General features: G+C 36.9%; 1 protein-coding gene across 2 annotated transcripts in view; it reads left to right on the top strand.

The window, feature by feature from the left end:
* The window catches only part of pdzd2 (PDZ domain containing 2), an 84,559-nt gene that overhangs the window by 34,022 nt on the left and 35,870 nt on the right, over positions 1-14,667 (top strand). Inside the window, exon 1 of one of the 2 annotated variants that reach the window (XM_060882799.1) lies at positions 3,483-3,898. The exons of the other annotated variant lie outside the window; for it this stretch is intronic. The gene's annotated coding sequence lies outside the window, so the exon portion shown is untranslated. Of the gene's footprint in view, positions 1-3,482; positions 3,899-14,667 lie in introns of those variants that run through there. 2 annotated transcript variants of the gene reach the window in all.

The raw sequence follows: 14,667 nt of genomic DNA, 5'->3' as shown, positions 1-14,667 counted from the left end.
TTGTTTGTTTTTTAATAAAATGTAATAAAAAAAAGAAAATCAAATTTAATCAAGTTATGAGTGAAAAAAAAATCAACAAATTTATAAGGAAGCAAAGTCTTTCAAAACTGTTGATGTTTATGAATATGGGTCCCACAGACCCGAACAACATACAAGGGTTATAATTTCATAGTAAATATCACTGCATTGTTTAAGTGTGTTAAATGTTTCTGAGATTTTAATTTTTTAAATTATTATTAGGAATATATTATAATATTCCTTCTGTGGTTTGTTTTTTTTGTTAAAATGCTGAAGATATTTTATCACAACAATGATAATATCACAAACTATAATAAACCATGAAGCAGTTTTCCTAACGGCAGCACGTTTTATTGCCACATTCCTCCTTAGAGAAAGCAAAACCTTTGTTATCTTTGTGAAAAAACCTAAACCTAAACGCCTTATTTCTATTTTGGAAGGCTTAAAACAAAAATAGTGAGTATTTTAGGAAAGAATGGATTTTTACAAATGAACTCGTAGTTGTTTGTGTCTTTAAATCTGACGTCCGGCCTGCTTTCGGAAGATTCGGACAATTTCTTTACTTATTGTTGATTGTTATTTTATATTTTATGTATTTTCAATATACAGAATTTGTTGTAACAGTTGTTTCAAGCAATACAATCTGACCGGTTCAATAGCAGGCACTGACAACCCCATGTTGTACTTGTTTTTTCCACTTGATGGCAGCACGACAGTGTTTTCAATATAAAAATAGGTTTAAAACTAAAGACTTAGAAAATCTCTTGTTTTAAATCAATCTGAACTGCAGTTTGTCGTAGATTGATGGTGAAGCGGAGAACGTTTAGCTGGTGAACAATGCAGGTATCTGGTTTATATACATTCAGCACATTTCAGGGTTTCACACATAAATACACGGTATACATTCAAGTAATTGGTCACGTTTAGTATCTGATAGCAAGCTGTTTGCTTTATTAACTGTTGGTTGATCTTGATCGGATCTATCAGACATCAGACGCAGACGTGCGGATGCTCGGCCACTGTAATGCAGGAAACCTTTTTCAGGTTCAGGAGTGATTTGCAAATCAGAATTGAATGTTTTAAGGCTATGGTTTTGTTTAGTTTATGTTTAGAGACCATAACATAACCAAAAATGTATTTTATGTACCTTTGATCAAGACCTGTCATTTGTAAAGAATCCGGTGTGTTATTATCTTCTGCTAATCTTCTAGAAAGTTCTCGAAATCTCTGTTGCGTTTTGATTGTAGCTGCATTTTCTTTTTGTGGCTCCAAGCACTCAGGGAAAGCTTAGGTACATAAAACGTTGATTAAATGAATCGCAAATACCAATGAAAATAGAAAACGTTGGCACCTTTAGTTAAATAAATAGCACGGTGCTGGTCAGCTGTCCTTAGAGCTAAACTGAAACTGGACAGTTTTACTGCCTCCTGAAATTTCTGATGTTGTTTAATTTGTCTGCTTTTTATTTATTATGTCTAGTCTGATGTACCAGGACTAACTGAGAACAGAGAAATTGTAAAAAAAAACAAAGAAAAAAATGAAAAAAATAAAATAAAAGAAAGAAAGTTGCTAAATGTTTAATAATTATAACAATAATTATGGAGATATAATAAATATTTATTTGTTTGTTTGTTTGTTTATTTATTTATGTTTTAAAATCCCAGTCGTATTCGGTGTTATTTCTCGGGAGTGTTTCTGTTGATTGGTAATTTACTAAACAGCTGATTATAACGTTATAGATTATAGGCTTTGATTTGATGTTTCAGCATTATGTTGGTCTGCTTTATCATTTACTTCTTTGGTTTGAGAGACATCAGCATCAACGGTAGAATCAACAGACACGGAGCAGTCGGTAATCTTGTTTTTAACGACTTCTGAATCCGAAGGTTACGTACAAAAGAATCCTATAGATAGTGTAGATGATGATGATGTTAAGTACATTAGCAAACAGGTACTGTCTGTTTACTGCTGCTGTGGTACTAATACCATTTTGGCCATATGTTTTCTTTTTTTACACACTGGCTCCCAAATTATGTGCAGAGGGCATTGGTTGTGAATGATGTTAGTGTCTGTTAGGACATTTCGCCACTAAAATTCCACAGAGTTATGTGAAGAATGTGTGCCCAGACAGACGCTGGAGACCGGATGTCCTCCGTAATGAAAAGAGACTTTGGCAGGACACAACCAGTCAGTGGAAATTCAGGTGCTGCATATGGAGGATACACTTTTGTATGATTTATTTGTCCTATCTAGAGACCTATTTTTTCTGAGAACTAAACCTGCAGAAGGACTTTGTCCTCTAATCAGTTAGAGAGAAGTTCTCGTTGCAAGCTTGATCGTATTCAAGATTTTGATGCTTGGTTTGATGATAATATCTTCAACGCTGTCTGCTTTTAAACTACCTCTATCATAAACACATCAGGCATTCTTTGGAAACTTCTTCTTTTTCACATCACCAGTATAAAATGCAGGTCACATCTTCCAGCAAATCTGGAACTGCTTTGACTTGTTTCCCTTCCAGGACCTGTTTGTGGATAAATCTGGGTTCTGAGTGTTTATTCTCACTCCTGTTCCCTCTATCCCTCACACAAGGCTCGATTCTCAGGGGGGAAAATACTGATTTATGATTTGTGTATATTTATCAGCACTGTTTGGAATGCACATTTTTATCAGTAGCTCTGAGAATTATGAAACTTTCAGGGTGATCACTAAAAATATTGGCACCCTGCCCTACTTTACTTTTAAATAGGAGACTCAAGTTCCCATTTTCATTCATTTGGTGTGAGGTCTGACACTTTTGAACTGGTACTACAGGCTCAAACGCTGAGGGCTGTGTTCCCAGACTGATCAGTGTCGTAAATGTAAACTAACACCGGGTGTTCACCGGATACATCAGTGCATAGGGTCGTGCATGGAGTTTTTCCATTTTCTTCCTGTCTCTGTGTGCATTTCTTTCAGATTCAAAAGATGCCAGTAGGTGGATTAACAGTGAACCATTCTTAATTGCATGGTGTTCTGAGATGGAAAAGCATCCCAGGCAGGGTGCGTACCTTCGTCCTGCTCAGTATAACATGATTACTCAAGCTTTATGATCCAGTGATTTGGGATGCTATTGGCACATCTGATACAAAAGACCAAATTAAAACGGGGCGCATATTTATCTCAGAGTTCTCTCAGAGTGCTAGATTACATGGTACTCATAGATTTTAGGGAGTGAAGTGAAGTAGTCAACATGTTAAAGAAAGTTTTTGCATGGAAACAGTGGGAGTTTGCGCACGTGCCTTGTTTTTGTTTCCCTGTAACTGACTGAAGTTCATGCAGCAGATTTTTTCTTTCATGCTAAAGTCTTGGTCCTTAACGGACTGCTGTCTGTTATGTGTATCTTCATCGCCAGAGGGAAAGGGGAGGGATAAAAGCGAAAAATAATCCGACTTTGCCAGTTCACATAAAGCTCTGTGTGTGCGCGTGCGTGCGTGCGTGTGTGTGAGGGAGAGAGAGAGAGAGAGAGAGAAACAGAGAGAGCTTTGCAGATGCAATGGCGAGGTCAGAAAACAAGGGATTTTAAGCGTTAATAACGATTCACATAAGTCTAAATGTCTAGCAGGACGTGTAAACACCGCCTAAGGAAAAGCACCGGACGTGTGCATTGCACAGAGAAGCTGCTAGGCGAAGTAAATACACTAGGAATGGAGTTGAAATGGAGATGATTTTTTATTTTTTGTTTATTTAAGTTTTGTTCTAAGCGAAATTACCGGCTTTCTCAAGCTCGCGCGTGATTAAGGCAAGCCGATTAGAGAGCTCGCGCGCGCGCCCCGTGCGCTCGTGAAGTCCTGTCAGTGAAGCAGCTCTGAAGATGACGCTGAAGTAAACAACACTTCAGGTACAAAAAATAACGTCGAGTTTTAAACTAATTTTGTCAAATAATTTTTAAAAATCAGGTTTAAAAAAGGGATTTATTAGGAAGTCGATTATAAGATAATAATTTCTTCTTATTGGATAAAATCGATTAAAAAAAGGGTCTAAAACAGTGAGAATCGAGCACCTTGTTGTAGTGTGTGGTTTCCATAGCAACATAAACTAGTATATTTGAGTATATATCAGTATACAACTCGTTTTTTTTATTCGTTTTTATATATGAACACCTCCAGTTGTGCCAATACTGAAGATAAAATGAAAATATATCCACATTTTTTCTCCCCAAGGTGTATTCAACACTTATCCTAAACTTTTAGCCTCAAACAGGTTGTGAGTTATAATGTTTTTTTTCTGGAATGTTCTATGCTGATTCACCCAAAGGTAAGATGATCCTTACTAACAGTCCCTGGATCTGTCTGGGATGCTTGGTGGAATAACTTTATTTCTTACACTCAGGAATAACCAAATTAAAACTAACCTCATATATTTGTAACTCGATGATGTTAAAATGTAATATTGTGCGACTAGTGAACGTAAAAGAAGACCTAGACGATATGGCCGAAAGTACGTGTACACGATAGTAAATGATGGCTTTGTTCGGTGTATTGTTATAATTTCCCTTCACTGGAACTAAGAGGCCCAACCTCGTTCCAGCATTACGATGCCCCTGTGCACAAATTGAGGTCTATAAAGACATAGGTTGCTAAGATTAGTGTATAAATACTAGAATGTCCTGCGTCGAACCCTGAACTCAAAGCCACCAAAGACCTTTAGGGTGGACTGGACACCACCACGCCTCCTCGACCGACATCAGTGTCTGATAAGGCACTTGTAGCTATCTAAAATCTAGTGGAAAGCCTTCTGAGAAGACTGGAGGTTATTATAACAGCAAATGGGGGACTAAATCTGGAATGGGATGTTTAAAAAGCTCATAAGAGTGTGATGGTGAAATGTCCATAAACTTTTGAACAGACTGTATATTTATAATCACACCCTCCTGTGTCACCCATATGAGGATGGGTTTCCCTTTGAGTCTGGTTTCTCTCAAGGTTCCTTCCTTTACCATTCAAGGTAGTTTTTTTCTCACCACAGTCACCTGAGTCACCTTAGACTTGCTCATTGGAGATAAATACAAACACATTTAAATACATCTAATATTAATCTTGAATTTTGTATTATATTAATCTTTAGATTATTCTTTATAATAACCTTTTGCTCGATGTTTATGTTCTGTAAAGCCACTTTGGGACAATGTCATTTGTAAAACGTGCCATACAAATAAACTTGAATTGAATTGAAATGAATTGAATAGTGATGAGGATTATAAGCCTGGTCCTGCTAGGATAATCCTGAGTCTTATAAGAATCCTAAAAATCTTACACTAATAAACAATTCACTTGAAGAATTTGTAGCGTCAAGTTAACTTCTTAACGTAACAGCGTATACAGTTATTTACATCACTACGTTCTAAACTATAGTATGTATAAAGAGTCCTTAACATTATAGGGTTACTGTTTATCATAGCGCTCGATTATCACAGGATTGCCATTATTGCGAAGCTTACATTCTTAAACAGAGAAAACACACTAAAGCAAACACCACCTTGCATTGAATGTTGCTGTGCAATGGGAGGTGCTGTATTTCTGATGGAGATGAAGTGGTGAGTAAGTGGAGATGATAAATCTACTTATCTCTGAGTCACATTCGCTCCACTGAAGCACTAGACAAAGCGGGATACTCTACGTTCCTCCCTGTAAACAAGTCATTGGAAACGAGCACTTTAATTAGCATAGCTGTTTTGCTTTTTGCGTCTTTTTGTGTTGCATCTTTCACTTATTCATACTTTTCTTTTTTATCCCTGTTATGGATTTTTTTTTTTTTTGTGGTTTAAAGGAGAACTGCATTTTTTGTATCATCACATTACTTTTAATTTTGTTATTGTTGTTTTAGTTAGTTAGTGAGTAAAAATTGTTATTTTAGAAGCCCTTAATGCCCTGTACATGCTGCTCATGAGGTTTAATCTGGAGATTTTCTAACCTCAGATTTGAGGGAAGATAGTTCTCGATCCTGCTAACTTTGTTTCCTGACCGATACGGAAACACGCACGAAACTACAGGAGGTACACTTTATGGCCAAGATTATGTGATCACCTGACCGTGACACACATTCCATCTTTTTGAACATCTCTTTCCAAAGGCATTAATATGGATTTACTGTCTTTCTGGCTGTGTGGATTCAGTCAATATATCATTAGCGAGGCCTGGCACTGACGTCAGGTCAGGAGATCTGGTGTGCCGTCTGCTTTCCAATTCATCCCAGAGGTGTTCAGTAGGATTGAGGTCAGGGCATTGTGCAGGCCACTTAAGTTCTTAAACTCCAGTTTTGGCAAACCATGTCTTAATGGACCTTTATCATCTTTATGGAGCATTAACGTGTTGGAACAGGCCATGATTCCCGCTAAATATTCTGCCATTTTGGCAAAAATAAAAGAATTGTATGAATTGTAGCATGTTTCCATCCACAGAATCCACAACATCATACACCACAATGTCTAAAAGCATAAACTACAGTTCAGCATAGTATTTCAAAATAGTTAACTGTCTTACTGATTTATTTTGTATACCCACAGGAAGTGGTTGTTAAATGCTAAACTAACTAGCTAAGTCAGCTTCGCTTACATGGATGTGCCATGTCCAGTTTAACACAGTAATATGGTGTATTTTAAAACCGGACTGCATAATAGTTACACAATCTTTAAATATACAACATTCTACCATGTTCGTACCTCAATATCATATTTTTTTTTCCCTTTCCCGAGTAACATTTTAAATAAAATTAATTAACTGATTGTATTTCTACTTTTCCATTTAGATGATTTTTAAGTGGATGTTTAAAATGCATATACGAAGCTCTATTCAATACATTTAGAACTCATACTGAATGCCACATTAAATGAAATACGGCATTGAGAAGCCAATGGCAGCACATTTACATCAGTGTTGTTTGAGTCACGCTGCAGTTTAGAGCAACAAGCTGTGTGTGTGTCGTCCTCTGTTGTTTTTCTGAGTACTAACTGGTTTAGCAGTGGAAACCCATCTGTGTCTGTGGTTAGAGTCGTTTCAGAGAGGATGATCTCTGTCATTTTGTCATGTTTGTAATTTGGTTGTGGATAGGGCTGAATTTAAAGTTGACTTGAGACTGACCCCATTGCTTTTACTGTTTTATCATTAGAGGCACTGTACTTTGCATTGATATATATTTTTATCCTTAGCCAATACTCCTGGTTAATTGGCCTAGACCATCTAATAATACTAAAACCGCTATATTGGGTTTATGCATAATTGATTTTTCTCTGCTTGTGAATCACCAATTAATAAAATTGTGATAAAATATTCACTCATCCAGAATGATTTCTTACTCATTATTGCTCAGTGTTTCAATTCAGAGATCTGACCGTCACAGGAGGTTAAAAAAGTACTTTTAATTAATTTCACTCTAATAGTTTTCTTTACAAGAAACATAATTTGTACGGTGTTATTATTGTTGTTGTTGTTGTTATTATTATTACATATAAATAGGGAAAAATATCGGTCCTGTATATGAGTTTATCCTGATTGCTCAGCTGAAGTATAAAAACCATCAGATCATCATCCCTCTATCTGCTCTGTTCTTTGGAAACACTGTGTCTGACTTGTGCCAGAGCCTAATTGCATTCAGATCTTGATATGATAATAGAAACCTTATGCTGGCTGGTATTTCATAGCTGCCAGATCGGTCAGCTGTTTAGACTCCGCATCGAGCACAAATACACACGGCTTTGTTTATATAAAACTCTTTTTTCGTAATCGAGGAGGGTGGTTGTCTGCTCTCAGGAACGTTTGTGTTATGAAACCTTGTTCCTCTTCGCACTAGCCAGCGTTCTCAGAACACACATTTCCATTCTGTCTGCTTCTGGAGGAATGATATTATCCTTTCAGTTTCTCTGAGACATTTCACTGGAATGTCTTTAGTAGACACAATACCCCATTAGCTCAGCATATTCTCCAACATCAATAAGATTTTTGCTTTGTTGAACTGGAAAAAAAGATCGGAGATGAAGACATGTGCTGAACATTTTCCTTGGAATTGAACTAGTGTGGTTCTTTTTTGTGATATTTATCTCATATATACAGTGAAATTTGTTCCACTCTTGCTATATTGACTCACCTTCCTTGCAAGCTCTCTATTCTTTATGACCCAATCTGTCAGGCTTGATTGGGGTCAAGGCAACAATTCACGAGGATAATATAATGGCTTGACCCACAAATTGCAGGCAGTGGAACTGTAACCTAGTGGTGACATTTGGGTGAGAGTGAACGTCTTCCGGTGGATTTGCTATCTTCCAGTGTTTATATCAGATTTGCTCTGTGACACTGACAGCTATTTGAGGTAAGAAAGCAAATCAGGAATGTAATTAGTAAATAATGCATAGTGCACACCAGGATGTTGAAGTCCTGATGTCTGACTCTGTCTGACGCCCTTAAAGGTGGGGTCTCCGTTGTTTGAGAAATGCTTCAGAAAACTGAGTCGGGACGACAAACAAAACAAAAACAAAACTAACGTGTAGCCAATGAGCAGAAAGGGGCGTGTCTTGTCAATATGGGTGGAGAGAGTGTTCAGTGCGCATGTGTGACATTAGCAGAAAGCGGTTTTAACATTAACATGGAGGATAAAAACAAAGAAAGAAAGCGAAGAAAGGCTTACGATAAGGTAAGAAGTAGGACGTCTTAATATAGGATCAGCTTTCCAGCGCTGGAGAGAACTGAAGGAGCAGGAAGTTGGTCACATATTCACAGATTGGAGTTTCCCCGAGTCAATAACTACTGAGCTAAACGCTGTTACTACACAAATAACACCTCTTTTCTATCGTAGTAATGTAGAGAGGCAGCTACAACCGTGTTTTGTGTAGTAACAGCGTTTATCTCAGTAGTTATTGACTCGGGAAACTCCAATCTGTGAATATGCTTCAACTTTACTTAAGACGCCGAGGCGCTTTTTTCCTTCTCGATAAGTGAGTAACGTTGGTTTTGCTTTGTTTCACAGAACTAATATATGCCTTTTTCCTTTACATGAATATGCTTGTGTGTCTTTTTGCTTGTTTGTTTATCTGCAATCGTATTGTTCTTCCCCTCAGCTATGATAAAGACACATTTCTTTCCAATAAACCCAGTTTCCTGGGTTGCATATGTATGTGTGGGCGGAGCTATCAAAACAGGGGTGGGACCCATTTGGGTTAGGGGCGTGTTTGTTTTGGTGATTTCAAATGTCAACATTGGCTTTCAAACAACGGAGACCCCACCTTTAACCTAGGATCCAGATTAAAAACTTCAACTTTTCAATGTAATATTATTGTTTACAAAGCTTATGTGAGCTTGTCTATATTAGCATGCATATTTAGAGGACATATTCAAGTTTGCCCTCTAAATATGAATGTTTATTGTAAGCGTTTATCTCACCAGTTCATACAGAGAATGGCTTTCATTTTAGTGCTAGAAATTATTTTTAAATTACTAGTCAAACACAGTATGATAAAAAGAAGTTAACAGGCACAATTTGTGACTCATGTAATATTAAATAGGGCTTAAACTAAACACAGCACTTTCCATACTTTGAATAATCTAAGAAACACCAACATTGGAGCACAAGTGCAGTTCAGTTCTATTTCAGATGTCTAGCTCAATCATTTGTTGGCATTAAACACATAAATATATGTCTTATTAGATGCCGACGCTACACGAATGCTACCTAAAATTTATATAGCTTTTTAATATTTTTAATATTAAATTAAATTTAATAGATTGTAACGTAGACTCCTTAGATCACATAGACAGCTTTGTTTTTATCGTTACTTTATTTTCCTTTCCTAAATGTATTTCTCTGACCCGATCTCCATCATGAGAATAATGCCGACCTGCAGGTTCAGTCATCGTGCACTTATTAAGCTAAAGCACAGCTCTTCAATAATACCATGTGGGCTTTCTTGGATGCAGATTCAGATTGATTTCTGGATTGATCTTATTTCTCTAATAGGCCACCTTTTGCATATCCACAGAAATTTGCATTCCACAAAATCGTTTTGGCGTGACAACCGCAAATCAGGCTAATGAAATATTTCAAGTGTGGAAATATTATAACTGCATGTGGTCTTATTTAGATGGTGTAGCGCTGTTGTGCTGCAGAAGAAAAATGCATGAATCCTGTGGCACAGGGATATCTGTTAATCTGGGAAACAAACAAAAATCCAGTATAAATAAATCCAAATGTATTAAAAGGTAAAAAAAAAAAAAAAAAAAAAAAAAAAAAAAAGAGATTATTTATTTATTTACATGGAATATGATGCACGTGCAGTTGATGGACATGCAGCATATTCCTGGTAAATAAATAAGTCATCTTTTTTACAGTCATCACAGAGTAAACCATATACTGTATACTGTATGTAGTATAAGAAAGAGATCTATTCAGGTGCAGTAGCTTTGAGATATAAAGCCAGCTGCTTTGGGAGGCTCTCTGGTGAAAGTCTAAAATGTTAATGAACACCATATGCTCTTAAAATATTTGGATAGTTTATATATGTGCCAGATGAATCAGGTGTCACTTAAAAAAGCGATAGATTTAAGATCATTTAGATTATCTCAATGTTGTTTTTATTTGTGTTATGATCTCTACTTTTGTGGCATTTTCTCGCAACGAATGAGTTTGTTGCACTTTGACACACTTTTCATAAGTTGAACATTTCTTTGTGGCACAAAAAAATAATAAATCCAAGCAGATTAGCAAACAGATATGAGCACTGTGCACAAAGTTTGTGCACAGTGCTCATATCTGTTTGCTAATCTGCTTGGATTTATTATTTTTTTTTTTTAAGATTTTTTTTCTGCAAGATTTATTGCTTCTAATCGTTTATAAGATGCTTAGGATTATCCCAAATCTCTACAACCTGCTATGAATGAAAGCATAGGTTCACATGATTTTATTCTTTCAAATTTTTCACATTGAGCTGATAAAATCAGGCTTTATTTCTTTTTTACTTGTTCCTGTTATTCCAGTAAAGAAGAGGTACAGTACATTTGTTCAGGCTTCATATGTGATTATGGTAAACGGAGGAATTTGAGTCTGCTGGGTCCATTTGCAGAGACGTGGGACAAATACTTTTCATTTCAGCGCTGCTTAGTTTCTGATACGGTCTGTATTTACAGCCTTGCAAATATTTCTTATTTCTATCGTTTAGGGTTTTAGTAGGTGGACAAATGATTTCAATTCTGATTCAAAAATTGTATTATTACAGTATTATTATTAAGCATTTCTATTGACAGGCTTTTCCTGAAATATTATTCGACAGTCTGTGTGCAGAATACACACAGATTTTTTTCTTACCAGAGAACCACATGTGTTTATAATTTTTTAGTGCGTTAAAATTCATCTGGTTTTTTGAGTACTCAGTGAATAGTCCAATGTCAGCTTTAATACAGATAACACATCAAATTCATATGAATTGCGTACAGGAACAATCCAGAGCTGGTGCAGTGTTCTGATTTCTCTAACGCCGTCTGGGACGACACGACAACGTGGATTTCTCACTGCAGCAGACCAACAGATGTTGATTTTTTTTGCTATTTGGCCCAGACTCTGGAGAGAGTCTACTTTGAGTCTGCAAAATCTGGCAGGCAGTGAGCCAGTGCTTTGACAGAGTGCTTTTTTCTCTCCATTTAATCATCTTGCATATATTTTGTTGAAGATTTTCGTGTTTTAGTGGAATTAAAGCGGTGCAGGAAAAGTGTGATGCAGTAATCGGAGCTAACGTATTATTTCTGCTCTGAGTGGAATTTCCGTCCGGGCGCACGGTGGGCGGCTTATGGGGAATACCGATCTGTAGAGCTTACAGACGTTCTCCTCATGGCTGTGCAGGTTTCCTCCAGGGACTGCGGTTTCTTCTCACCTCCCAGAAGCAGGCCGGTGGGTGTATCGGTTACACTAAATTGCCCCTAATTGGGAATGTGTGTATGGTACAGATGGACCGGCTCATTTAGAGGTTCTTGAAAATAATAAATGAATGGAAATATAATATTGATCAAATATTCTTTATTATATTAGTGTGCAAATCTGATCAGTCAGAAGAGGTTTTGACTGCAGTTCCAGATGCTAGATTTATATTAATGCAAATATTCTAACATGTCATCGTATCCTTAGTAATATTTATGCAGATGGACAATCTACATAAAATATTTAAAAAGTTGTTCTTTTGATAAGGGAAATTTACTGTAAGATGTTTGTTTAAGATTTATGAAAGGATTCTTCAGTGTTAGGGCTTTTTAACAGTCGAGAATAAAGCTGTGAAGTCTTCACACATAAGGGTTTTTGTTCTATTAATATTAAGGGAGAGGAAAAAATGAATGTTTATAGCTTCTATAACATAAGTGATAACAGGAATGTTCCACAACAAAAGCATAATGCATTAATATTAATGCAAAATATGCCATTTTGTTCATTAATTCGTTTTAAAATGGAAAGCGTACAAGAGGAATTAAACAGTTTGCGGCATGCTGGTATCGGGAAAAGTTATTCCTTATTTATTATTTCCACTTAACATCACGCCCTGTTGCTTTTATTCCTGACTTATTCATTACCATTGCTGCCATTGAAGCACTGTCCTTGCAACAGCACAACATTTCAAGGAAATTCCTGTAGGACTTTCTGTTGTCGTGCATAATACATGTAAATCTCAGGCTTTGTAATGATAATCTTTCTGGTTCCATACCAGGTAAGAGTTATTCATTAACGTCACGAACGGCACTGCGGAAGTTTGCTGCATCCACACATCACTGAGAAACGAGTCAGACTGGTGTTAGACGAAGGCTTTAACGTTGTGTAAATCAGTGTAAATTGCTGTAGAAGGATTTTCAACTAGCTGTTCGGATAAATTAACAGCTAGTGAAGAAAACTATTTACATTTATGCATTACTGCTACACATTTAGTCTGAAGCTGAGGTTTCTAATCCAATTGAAGCTGAGGTTCTAAACCAACTGGAGCCAAATCCAGACTTTTAGAGGAATTGATCAAAGAATTCAAAGTTAGTAGTTTGAGAAAGTCTGTTTTTCTTCTCTGTGATATTTCACATCAGTGAAATCCAGTTGTGATCACTATTTTTGCTTCTAGTCCCACTTACTCACCTTGAAATTCAGACACAGGCCAAGGCATGCATGACAAACAGAGGCCTGTGGCGATGGAGGCTCAACATGGGCAACTTGTCTTTCACTGGTCCTCATTCCACTGGAAGCATGTTGAGGCTTGTTAGGCCTTCAAGAATTTCCCCCAGTGCTGTAACAGTAACTGCTGTAACTGGCATTCAGCTTCAGAGAAACGAGCGGACCTGAAACCGAAAGTGTGCCAGAGCAAAGGTCACAGCTTGCCTTTCTTAGTTTGGTCTTTATCAGATTTCATGGAGAAGTTAGGTACGAGTCTGGACATAGCTCATGCTTATAACTGTGTCTTAAGCAAAATAGTGATGTGGACCTGCAGCTCTTACTATTATAAAGCATTTTGCCTTTTATTTCATTGCATCCTTGCTCCTTTTTTGTAATCTCCTTTTTTATATATTAATAAGTAAGATTATGATGCACATTAGTTGTATTTGGAGGCTCTTATAGCACTTTTGGAAAGTTTGGAACTTCTTTTAACTTTTACTTTAAGGAAGTGAATGCCATCTTAGAGAAAAGAATGATGTTCAGACATGCATCCAAAAGTATCCCACAGTAATCTTTGGGAATGTAATCGGTATTATGAGTGCAAAAGTATTTAGAGCCAGAATCAGGTATCCACTTGAGTTTAACAGGGAGGTATATAACAGTAACATGAGGCCTGAAGATCAGGGCTTCAGAATCACACTTATTATTGTTAATAATTAAATAATTAACTTTAATCATGTAGTCATTAGATCATAGTCATTCATTTGTCTCTTAGAACGGAGTCAGACTTAACATATTATGTTGTTTAGTATTCAGAGATTTAAGTTTATTCAGTGATATTAAATGATATTCGATCATTTGAGCTTAGAATTTGCACCATTCTGTCCTCGAACTTAAATCCATACATCTTGCACAATAAAGGATCAAGCAACGGTCAGTGTTAGTGCCCCGTCTGACAATTTAATATGACCATTATATTTTACTCTAAATCACATTCGAGACAGAAGAACTTCATGGAATTTTTAGATTTGGAGTTATTCCAGATTTAGTCCTGCTTTCCTTATATAGCAGTCTCCACTCATCTGGGAAGACTTTCCAGTAGGTGTTGAAGCATAGCTGTGGGGATTTATGCTTTTGAGCATTAGTGAGGTCAGACACTGGTCTGGTGTGTAGACTGCATCCCAGTTCATTCCAAAGGTGTTCAGTGTTCAGGACACTCAAGTTCTTACACTTTAAACTTTGAAAAGCATGTCTTCATGGAGCTCTTTGTGCAAAGGGGCAAAGTGATGATGGAAAGGGGTTTGGGCGCTCAAGTACCAGTGAAGAAAAATCTTAAAGCTACAGTATACAAAGGCATTAGACACTTGCGTGCTTCCAATGTTTTGATAACAGCTTGAGGAAGAACCACATCTGGTTAGGTTTTGACAAAACCTTTGGCCGTAGTGTGCCATGAACTTAAAGGTGGGGTCTCCGTTGTTTGTGAAATGCTACAGAAAACTGAGTCGGGCCGCC

This window comes from Tachysurus vachellii, chromosome 12 (genome assembly GCF_030014155.1).
Source record: "Tachysurus vachellii isolate PV-2020 chromosome 12, HZAU_Pvac_v1, whole genome shotgun sequence".
NCBI classification, from domain to species: domain Eukaryota; kingdom Metazoa; phylum Chordata; class Actinopteri; order Siluriformes; family Bagridae; genus Tachysurus; species Tachysurus vachellii.
The sequence above is the reverse complement of the archived record's forward strand: the minus strand, read 5'-3'. Positions and strand labels throughout refer to the sequence as shown.